Genomic DNA, 10,380 nt, shown 5'->3' with positions numbered 1-10,380 from the left:
ATCAATTGACTTTCTCTCTCTCTCAGATATTTCCAAAGTGTTCAAATATCATTCTTTGAACAGGTGCTCTTACATAAAAACAAACAAACCCCTATCTCTTTGTGCTAAGTGGATCTATTCCCTGCAATTTGTTTTAAGTGAATACAGCAAAGGCACATAAGCTTTCATAGAGTCGAACTGGAATTCTTCCAGCAGCATGACTAGAACTCCATGATTTCCAATCTGAAGGTTATAGGTGCTTCATAGGTGACCTTTTCTGACCTGAATATGAATTTCAGAAGCAGAGCTGAGTGGGGTATTTTAGAAAACTTGTGCACCACCCTTCCAATGCATAAGACTGAGGCACTGTTTGTGGGTGGTTCCCTAGACTGGATGGCTGGAAGGTTGCGTGCTTTTGATGGGGCTACACTCCCTCTGAAGGAGTGGGTATGCAGCTTAGGGCTTATTCTGGATCCATTGCTATTGCTTGAGGCTCAAGTGGCCTCTGTGTCACAGAGTGCCTTCCATCAGCTTTGGCTGGTGGCCCAGCTGTGCCCTTATAGCCTAATTTCTTTTGTCTATGCTCTGGTAACCTCTAGGCTACATTACTGCAATGTGTTATGTGGGGCTGACTCCAAAGAAAGTTCAGAAACTTCAGCGGGTGCAGAATTCGGTGGCCAGATTGCTCACCATGGCAAGACGGTTCAAGCATATAACACCAATCCTAGCCCAACTGCATTGGCTGTCAATTAGTTTCCGGGCCCAATTCAAAGTGCTGGATTTGAACTATAAAGGCTTAAATGGCCAGGATCACAATATCTCAAGGACCACTTCTACCTATATAAACTGACCAGGACCCTGTGGTCATCATCTGATGCCCTGCTTCACGTGCCTCCTCCAGGAGAGGTCCAGAGCGGCAGCAACACAAGAATGGGCCTTTTCTGTGGTGGCTCCCTGTTTGTAGAATGCTCTCCCCAGGAATGCTCGCCTGGTGCCTTCATTATATATTTTTAGGAGCCAGGCAAAAACGTTTCTCTGTAACCAGGACTTTGGCTGATTAACATTCTATGGCCATTGGGGGGTATTGGTTGAAGGTTTTTGTTTTATTATGTATTCTGTGTTCTCATTTATTATGTATTTTTATGTTGAAAATAGCCCTGTGATAAAATAATGTTTGCATCACTTGTGGTAGCTTACAAGTTTTTTTTTAATGCAATCACATAAAGCAAAAGCCTAAAAAACAGACAAAGTGTGTGCAATATAATATACATATTTTGTAAACTGATATGGAAGTTTTCTAGTGAAGGTGCAGTAGAGACATTTAAAAAGTATATGTAAATGGACTTCCGGGTTGGCGCCATCGCCGAATGGCGGACTCCCTCCGAGCTCCGGAGGGAGTCTGCTCGGCAGGGGCTGGGTCCTACCGTGCCGGCGACGCGGGGACCCTCAAAAACCACGGGCACGGAGCCCGTGGACATGGGGACTCGGCTGGTACCGTCAGCGCCCTCCCGACTTGTGAAGGAGCCTTTTTAAAGGCTACGGATCGGGTGCCGGGGAGTGGCGTGGTACTGTGAGTCTACCGCTTCCCCTGCCGAGCGCAGCCGCATGCCATTCGTCGGAGAGCGCTGGCTTCTTCCATTGGAAATTTGGACATTTAACAACAACCCGTGAGTAATTGGGTAACCGGGTACAAAAGGAGAAAAAAAGGAATTTTTTTCAGATTCGGCACGAGCGGGGGGGATCTAAAAAGGAAGTCAGTCCCCTCCCTGATTGTAAACATGCTAAAACAAGGACTGAGAAACCAAGATCGATTCAGAAGTTTATTGCTGACAAAAAATATCAATTCCACGATGGGATACTACAAGAATTGTGCTGGAGGAGAAAAGTCGAGGGTGAGAAGGAAAAGGCAACCCCCCCCGGGAACCGGGGCGATTCGGAGAACCTGGCGGAGAGAGATGGAGAGTTTGACAGCTGTCAAAGAAGCTGTCAAATCTTGAGAATACAAAGAGGACTTTGTTACAAGCATTTTGCTGGTTAATTTTGATACAATTGGATATAAATATGGATACAAAATGTCGGGGGGGGAAAGAAACAACAACTTGACTTTTGGATTAGAGGACATAAAGTTACTGTAACCCCCCTAGAGGGGCTTTGAGACATTACAAGTGGCGTATGTGGAAAACTACTCTGGGATGTGTACTGGTCTTAGCTCCTGGGAAAGTAGCCAAACTGAAACATTGTTTTGTCTACAGAGGTGACAACACAATAGAATCTTTCTATTGAAGTAAGGTAGGAACTGGACGTAAGTTTTTGTTCCTGAATAACAAACCTCTGTAGAGATACTAGATTTCAGAATAAGAATGGTTTTGCAGCTGAACAAGACAGAAACCTGAGAAAGTAAGAAACAAAAGAGCAAAGGACCAACTACGCCACGGAAAGAACAATGGGAGGAACAACAATGACCAAGGGAAATTAAAGGCCTCTATTAGACTGGATTTTTGAAATTAAACATTATCAAAACAAGCAAATTCAAAGAATACCGGCAAGATGGATTGAGGAAAATTTGGCTGTGGACTTGAGACCTCCAGGCCGACAACATACAGACTGATGGACATGGGGAATCCAAACCGGGGAAGGGAGGGGGAATTCTAGAATCCAAAGGCTATGTAACCAACTTTTGGAATCTTCTTCTATCTTCTATCTTTTATCTTTCTATATAACTTTGGTATTTTGATTTAACATGTTTTGGAAAAAAAGGGGGAATTCGTGGAAGGAAACGGGGCTGATCTTGGGGGGAAAATCTTTGTTCTATTTTGTTAAAGATGAGGAGTATTGTTAAGATTGTAATTTAAATTGGCTAATAAGTACAACATATTAGGTTTAAATTGGGAATGAGAACTTGTGGAATCAACTTAGGGAAAGGGGAATACAGTCGGGAGGGGAAGGAGGGAGTCCCAGAAAGAAGGTTATGAAAATAAGAGTTTAAAATTGGTCTTTCTTTTTCTTTCTTTTCTTTATCTTCTCTATTTTTTCTATTCTGTTTTTATTGGAAATTTTAATAAATATGATTATAAAAAAATAAAAATAAAAAGTATATGTAAATAATGTGCAAAAGACTGGGCAAGTGTTTCCTCCTCCTTCTTCTCCGCCAGCAAACTCCATTTGCATGACCTTTCATACAAAGATGATTCACTGCAATGATTAGAAACCTGACTGACCCTCAGGATGTCTCTACAAAAGGCATTTCTCTTATGATAACACTTCCTCTTAGGAAGAAGCATTTCAAGCCTAGTTGTGAAGAACACATGCATGTGCATGTATGTCTCCACAGGGACACATGAAGGAAAGTCAGTAATGAATGGTGGCACCTGAAATATGTATAGAGCCTTTGTTCGTGACAGTGTATATCTTTCCTACACACTTTTCGCTTGGATGGAGGAGGATGTCAGCTATGAACTGAGCAGACTGGAGAAACTTGACCAAACATTGTTGCCTTGGCTACTCCTGCCTTAAAAAGTGTCTTTTCCTTCATGCCCAGCTTGTGAGCTTCTCATTGCACCTGACTGGCTACTGCTGGAAAGAGAATGCTGGACGAAATAGACCTTTGGTTTAATCCATCAGTGCTCTTTTTCAGTCTCCTGCAGAGACATGACCTTAGAGAAGCAGTGGGCTCTCCAGAATGTCTTGGACTACAAGTCCCAGCCATAGCGATCAGGGATGATGAGAGCTGTACAGCAACAAGCAGAAAGCCACATGCCTCAGACAGAGATGCTTGTAAAAACACTCCCCACATTCCTAGTTTGACACATGGATGCTAGAAGTGCAGGATGCAGTGCCAGAGGTCTGAGGTCTGGATCAGCAACATCCCATATATTGACTGTATTACATGTGCACATTTGAGCAGACAGGTGTGAGTGTGGGCAATAGATGTATGCATACAGACTTGAATGACTGCACCTGAAACTGAGGGGGACTAGGGGTGCCAACTTGAACAAAATATTTAGGGGCCAGGGAAGCCCCACCCCACATAACTGATCACATGACAGGGCGTGCACACACCATTTGAATGGCAATGTCCATCAACTTGGGACCCTGGCCCCCTGAGATATTTTATTGGGGGGCCCAAAGACGCCTCGGCCCCTAGGAGTTGGCTCCTATGAGGGGGACAGACAATGAGTGGATGTACTTTAAGTTCCCACCTGTAGTCTCTTCCAGTTGTCCTCTCTTATGGCACACTGTTGCTGTTTGCTGTTGAATATTGGACTGCTGTGAGATAACCCTAGAAGTGGCAGCCTATCAGTGTACCAGGCCAAGTAAGGCAACACTGACAAGGAATCCCCCTGGGTCAGCCTTGAACATGCGGTGTGTGTGTGTGTGTGTGTGTGTGTGTGGCGGACAGTGTATGTGATAACCAACAAACTGAACTTTGCATTATAACTGGCCTAGTACTTTTTAAATCTAGGTTGCCTGCTTCATGTCTTTGCCAGTGTAATTAGGGCAGGATAAATGTGAATTAGAATGAAACCCGTCATCTTCTGCAAGCGAAATTTACAGGAGGGAGAGAAAAGGAAGTCAAAAGCAGAGGAGCTGATAATGCACTTCGTCGTAATTGCTTGATCCATCTTGAAATAATTAGAAACTCAGTAGATTAATGCTCTGCAAATGAACATTAAAAGAGATCACACATGCCCCTGCTAGCACCTCTGTCCAGCTCAGAAGGGATCAAAGGCCCAATAACTAATTAGCCCCAGAAGATGGCTCACACAGCGAGCAGCCACAGAATGAGACGGATGCCAAAGTCACGTGGGTTATCCTCTACTTCTGTGGACGGGAGTGAAGTGCAATGAAAGCCCCATAGATCAGAGTGTAACATAGAAAAGGCTTTAGCAAGTAGCCTGCATAATACTCAGAATGGATATTGTATTGTGGCTTTGCTGCATGAGGTTTCAGGTAATGCTTTTTATCGAGTATGGGCAAAAAGGAAGTGCTTTTTACTGTATACTAAGTCATTGCAGAGTGCTCTTTCCCCAAATTGCCCTTGTGGCTTGACACTGCTCTTACAAGATGATCAATAATACCACATGCATACATAATAGATGTCCCCACTGCTAGGATGGTAGTAGATCATGCACACCACAGTGACAAGCTAAGCGTCCCAGTTCTAATGGACTCTTCATCCCAGATCATTTGTTTGCAGTCAGCAATTGCTACTCCGAATGGGTCTTGCTTGCCTTGAGCAATCAGGTGTGTGTATAACTGAAGAGCTATGCCTTTGCTTGTGGACTACCAGGTGTACCAAGCTCACATACCCTTCCTTAAAACCTGAACACTTAAATAATTAGCCAATTAGTCAATTCAACGCCCAACAGTTTCCCACCCTGCCTTGCCACTAGCATAGTGGCAATCCCTCCTTTGCCTAACTTTACTGTCTGAGGGGGCTGGGCTAGGGCCTGATGATGATAATAATAATAATAATAATAATAATAATAATAATAATAATAATAATAATAATATATTTATACCCCATCCATCTGGCTGCATTTCCCCAATTCCCAACAGAATATTAAAAAACACGCTAAAACATCAAATATAAAAAACTTCCCTAAACAGGGCTGCCTTCAGATGTCTTCTAAAAGTCAGATAGTTGTTTATCTCCTTGACATCTGATGGGAGGGCATTCCAGAGGGCAGGCACCACTACCGAGAAGGTCCTCAGCCTGGTTCGCTGTAGCCTCACTACTCGCAGGGAGGGAAGCACCAGAAGGCCCTCGGAGCAGGATCTCAGTGTCCAGGCTGAACGATGGGAGTGGAGACGCTCCTTCAGGTATACTGGGCTGAGGCTGTTTAGGGCTTTAAAGGTCAGCACCAACACTTTGAATTGTGCTCGGAAACATACTGGGAGCCAATGTAGGTCTTTCAGGACTGGTATTATATGGTCTCAGCGGCCACTCCCAGTCATCAGCTTTGAGTAGTCATACCCCAAACCAGACTTCCCTGTCAGCCCAGAATCCCTGCTACATGTAGTGAGCCAGAGGTGTAACAGGCAGAAGATAAGGCTCTATTAACAAACCAGTTTAAAGTGTGTGATGCTGATGATCTTTTAAGCCCTGCACAGCTTAGGATCAGGGTACCTAATAGTTCACCATCCACCCCCCAATTAAGCCTGTGCACTTGTAGATCATTTGTGCAGGCCATTCCAAACCCAGATCATTTGGGGCAAGAAAAAGGGACTCTGCTCTGTTGAAATCTCCTGCCCAAGGAGCAGAGGCGCCATCTCTGTGGGGCCCCAGGGGCCTTGGCACACACAAAAAATCCACTGTGGGTGCCTGGCTGTCACATCGTGTGCTTGTGCTGCTCAGCCTTCACCTGCCACCACTGCCTGCTGCCCTGCCTCTGATGACTCTCCAGCACCACGGCGGCAACTAGGGCCTCTACCACTGCCACGGGGCCTCTGTTGGGTTCCTCTTGCCCTCTCCCTGTGTCTTCCACTACAGAATTAAGGTCTTCCTACTGAGGAAGGCCTTTGGTCTTTAGAGGCTAATCTTCTTAAATTGTTGGATATCATAATTATATGTAATCATTCTGTTTTTTCACTCTGTCTTTTTCTGGGTGGAATTCAACAAAGCACAACATAGCACAAAGTCTGCTCAGGCAATCATGCTTTTCCACCCTCTCTTTCCCCCTTGCTTGCCATCTAAACTTGTTCTGGGTGTCCCACCCCCATCCCCCACTTTGCAGAATCCTACCCATTATGTATTATTATGGGGTTTTTTATTTAAAAAACTGCAGTTGCTTACAAATAGTTTTAATAATTGTCTTTTTAATATATCTATATTACCGTTCTTATTGCATTTTATTTTACTATAAACTGCCTTGAAATATGAGGAAAAATAGGGTATAAATATATTTTAAAGTAAATGGTTCCCAGTTGAAGCCCTGGATAACTAAAGAACAATTTAGCATAGCGTGCATTCCTATACATGAATACTCAGATGTAAGGCACAAAGAGATCAATGGGCCTTACGCCCAGGGAAGTGGACACAGAATTTCAGCCTACAGTGGTACCTCTGGTTACGTACTTAATTCGTTCCGGAGGTTTGTTCTTAACCTGAAACTGTTCTTAACCTGAAAACCACTTTAGCTAATGGGGTCTCCCGCTGCCGCCGCACTGCCAGAGCACGATTTCTGTTCTCATCCTGAAGCAAAGTTCTTAACCCGAGATACTATTTCTGGGTTAGCGGAGTCTGTAACCTGAAGCGTATGTAACCTGAAGCGTATGTAACCCGAATTAGTTGAGTTTTAGTATAAGCGCATAGTCTCTTTCTTTAGACATGGTTCATTAGGGTTTTCAAATTATTACACTAGAATAGAATCTCTTTGTTTCCTTCCCTGCCCCCTAGCTTCTCTCCCTTTCTCTGACCTCATGCCCTCTTTTGTCTTTGTTTTTTCATCTACAGCATTTTCATCTCTGATAATCTCTTTCCTCAGCCCCTGTCAACCCACAAAATACTCACCATCCTAGGTCTGTGACACAGCAGAATAAATCTTGTCTTCAACAGTCACGGAGGCCATTGAAGAGACAGATGATTCCCCTGGAGGCCATTAACCGGAGCAATAACAGACTGATGTTTCTGCCTACTTACAACTTGTATTTTAGGAAGGTTAGTGGCAGTTAGGAGTGGCCGAATATCTACAGGGGGAAACGGAATGACTTCTGAAGGTCTAGTTATTCCCAGTAGGTCACTCCCCTCTTATGGCATAAGAAGGGACTGCCCGAGTGCTGTGGTGATTCCAGCTCAAACTTATCCATTAGTAAGTTGGAGGAAGGCCAATAAGCTGAAACTGAATCCAGCTGAGGTGCAATGGGCATTCCATTAGGCATCTGGCTGGCTATGGTGAGAACTGTGGGCTAGCCATGGCCCTTTGATTAGATGCAACAGGCCTCTTCATGTGTTCTCAGCATCTGGAAGGTCACAGGCTCCTCGCCCCTGCTCTAAAGGTGTGCATTGTGTTCGAATTTAATCTTCAACATTTTTGCTATGTAGCAGCTCATTGTACAGGATTAGTTAATATCAGTTTCTACATGGCTTTGTATAAGCTTTCCTGAACAAAATACAATGGGGAAATTGTTCAGCTCCTCAGCATGAGCTTAGATTATATGTGTCTATACAGTCAAATGGATTCCATTCCGGAAGTCCGGACGGTCAACTTCCAAAACTTTTGGAAACCAAAGTGCAGCTTCTGATTGGCTGCAGGAAGATCCTGCAGCCAATCAGAAGCCTCAGAAGCCCTGTAGTATGTTCGGCTTCCAAAAAATAGTTCACAAACCAGAACAGTCACTTCTGGGTTTGCAGCGTTCGGGAGCCAAAACGTTCAAGAACTTAGCTGTCTGAAAATCATGGTATGACTGTATTAGCAAAAGAGATGTGCCTGTAGGTGTCTTTGCACATGCACATCCAAAACATAGACACAGAGAGTACAGGCTTGAATGCCCCACAGGCAAAACAGGCTTGCAGGAACTTACAAATGTGTTTGGGCCTGTGTTTCTTTGTCTTTTGTGGCCCTAATCTCCCTGGCTTTGGCCACCCTTGTTTCCTGCCGAATAAATTGTAGCCTTTGCCTCTCAGGGATCACCTAATGAGCTTGGCTGTCGCTGGGTGCTGCTGAGTGATTTGCAGATGAAGCTAATGACTCGCCTTTGATTGTACTAAGAAGGACGTCAGTTTTATTGCCTAATTAAGCTGTTCCCTCGCTTTTCATGCAGTGACTAGGAGCAGGATGTTTCAAGGCTAAGGACACGCAAAGCACAGGCAGGCCCTGTCAATTGCAGCATGAGAAGGTCCTCACCAGGGATTGCAAGGAAGGGAGGGCTCAAAATGGACAAGATTCCTGTGGGAGAGCCATGATCACATCTCCAGATATTCTCTCTCTTTTGTTTTAGTTTAGCTTTATAAATAGCTCAGGAGTGGGGGCATCGGTGTACCGCAGGATGTTTGTTTGCTTGTTTGTTTACAAAACCCTCTTCTCTCTGTATAATTTATTGAACTGAAATTATCCCAGTTGCTAATAGTTTTTCAGGGGAGGGGCGCAGAGAGAGGAGACAAGTGCAATATACAGAGAGTCAGAGATTCCCCATCCCTCCAGACAAGTCATGTAAGTTCAATACAGTGAAGAGAGGAAGAATCTTGTGATGTCTTAAAGACTGACATAAAGACTTATTATGGCATAAGCTTTGTAGGCAACAGCCCACAGATGAACTGGAATCTAGTCCACTGAAGCTTATGCCGAAAGAAAAACGGCTAGTCTTTAAGGAGCCACATGCTCCTTAATCTTCATTCTCCAACCACTTAACGCTAGTTTTGGAGGGATGGTTTTGATTACAGAAACAGTTTGAAGGGGGAAGGGTTAAACAAACCCCACTTCCTCTGTGCTGCTAGACAAAGCCCACACCCTCCAGCCAATTATAAAGGAAAAATACTGGGAGATATGCCGCTCACGAATCTTCCATGTTGTATACGGTTTGGCCTTGGCGCTGCTCTGACTACCACAAGTGTTTCGCTGCCGAATGGCTGCTATTCACTATCCGCCCCCACAAACCTCCTTTCAAAGGACACGTGGCAGGCAGGGGCTGCCTTTGGCTGACAACATTCTTCCTTATGCAGTAACTCTTTTGTGCTTCCACGTATGCAAGCCAGTCCCACGAATAACCAACCTTTCATAATATGCAATGAATTGTGTTATATCACTTCTCAAACTGAATTTGATGTGTGTGCCTGCTCAGCCCGATGTCTGGCTGAATTCTGTTGATGGTCAGTTTCAAGGCCTCTGACCTCCCTTTTGAGGGTTCTTTTTCTTTAAAGTGGACTTGAACCAAACAGCCCTTCATACAGAAGACACCTTGAAATAGACGACAGCCCTTCAAACAGTTCTTGGTACACATGTGGGCATGCGCTTTGCCTCATATAATGCATTTCCATCCATTGTTTTCACCAATAGATGCATTTTTATACACTCTCAGGCATTTTTGCGCATTGCAAAATTCAGAGAAGTGTGAATTTCACATTTGGTTCACATATTGTTTTGAGAAGTTTGAAATAGGGAAGCTACACCTTTAAATGTGAACTTAAACCAAATTTCACTCCCATCCCCAATCTCTGGACACATTCCACAGGCAAGGTCCAGCTCTGAGGGCCTTCTGGCAGTTCCCTCATTGTGAGAAGTGAGGTTACAGGGAAACAGGCAGAGGGCCTTCTTGGTAGTGGCACCCACCCTTTGGAACGCCCTCCCTTCAGATATCAAGGAAATAAACAACTATCTGACTTTTAGAGGACACCTGAAGGCAGCCATGTTTAGGGAAGTTTTTAATGTTTGATATTATATCGCTTTTTAAATATTCTGTTGG

Source organism: Podarcis bocagei (assembly GCF_964188305.1).
Source record: "Podarcis bocagei genome assembly, chromosome: 2".
In the NCBI taxonomy this organism is placed as follows: domain Eukaryota; kingdom Metazoa; phylum Chordata; class Lepidosauria; order Squamata; family Lacertidae; genus Podarcis; species Podarcis bocagei.
The sequence above is the reverse complement of the archived record's forward strand: the minus strand, read 5'-3'. Positions refer to the sequence as shown.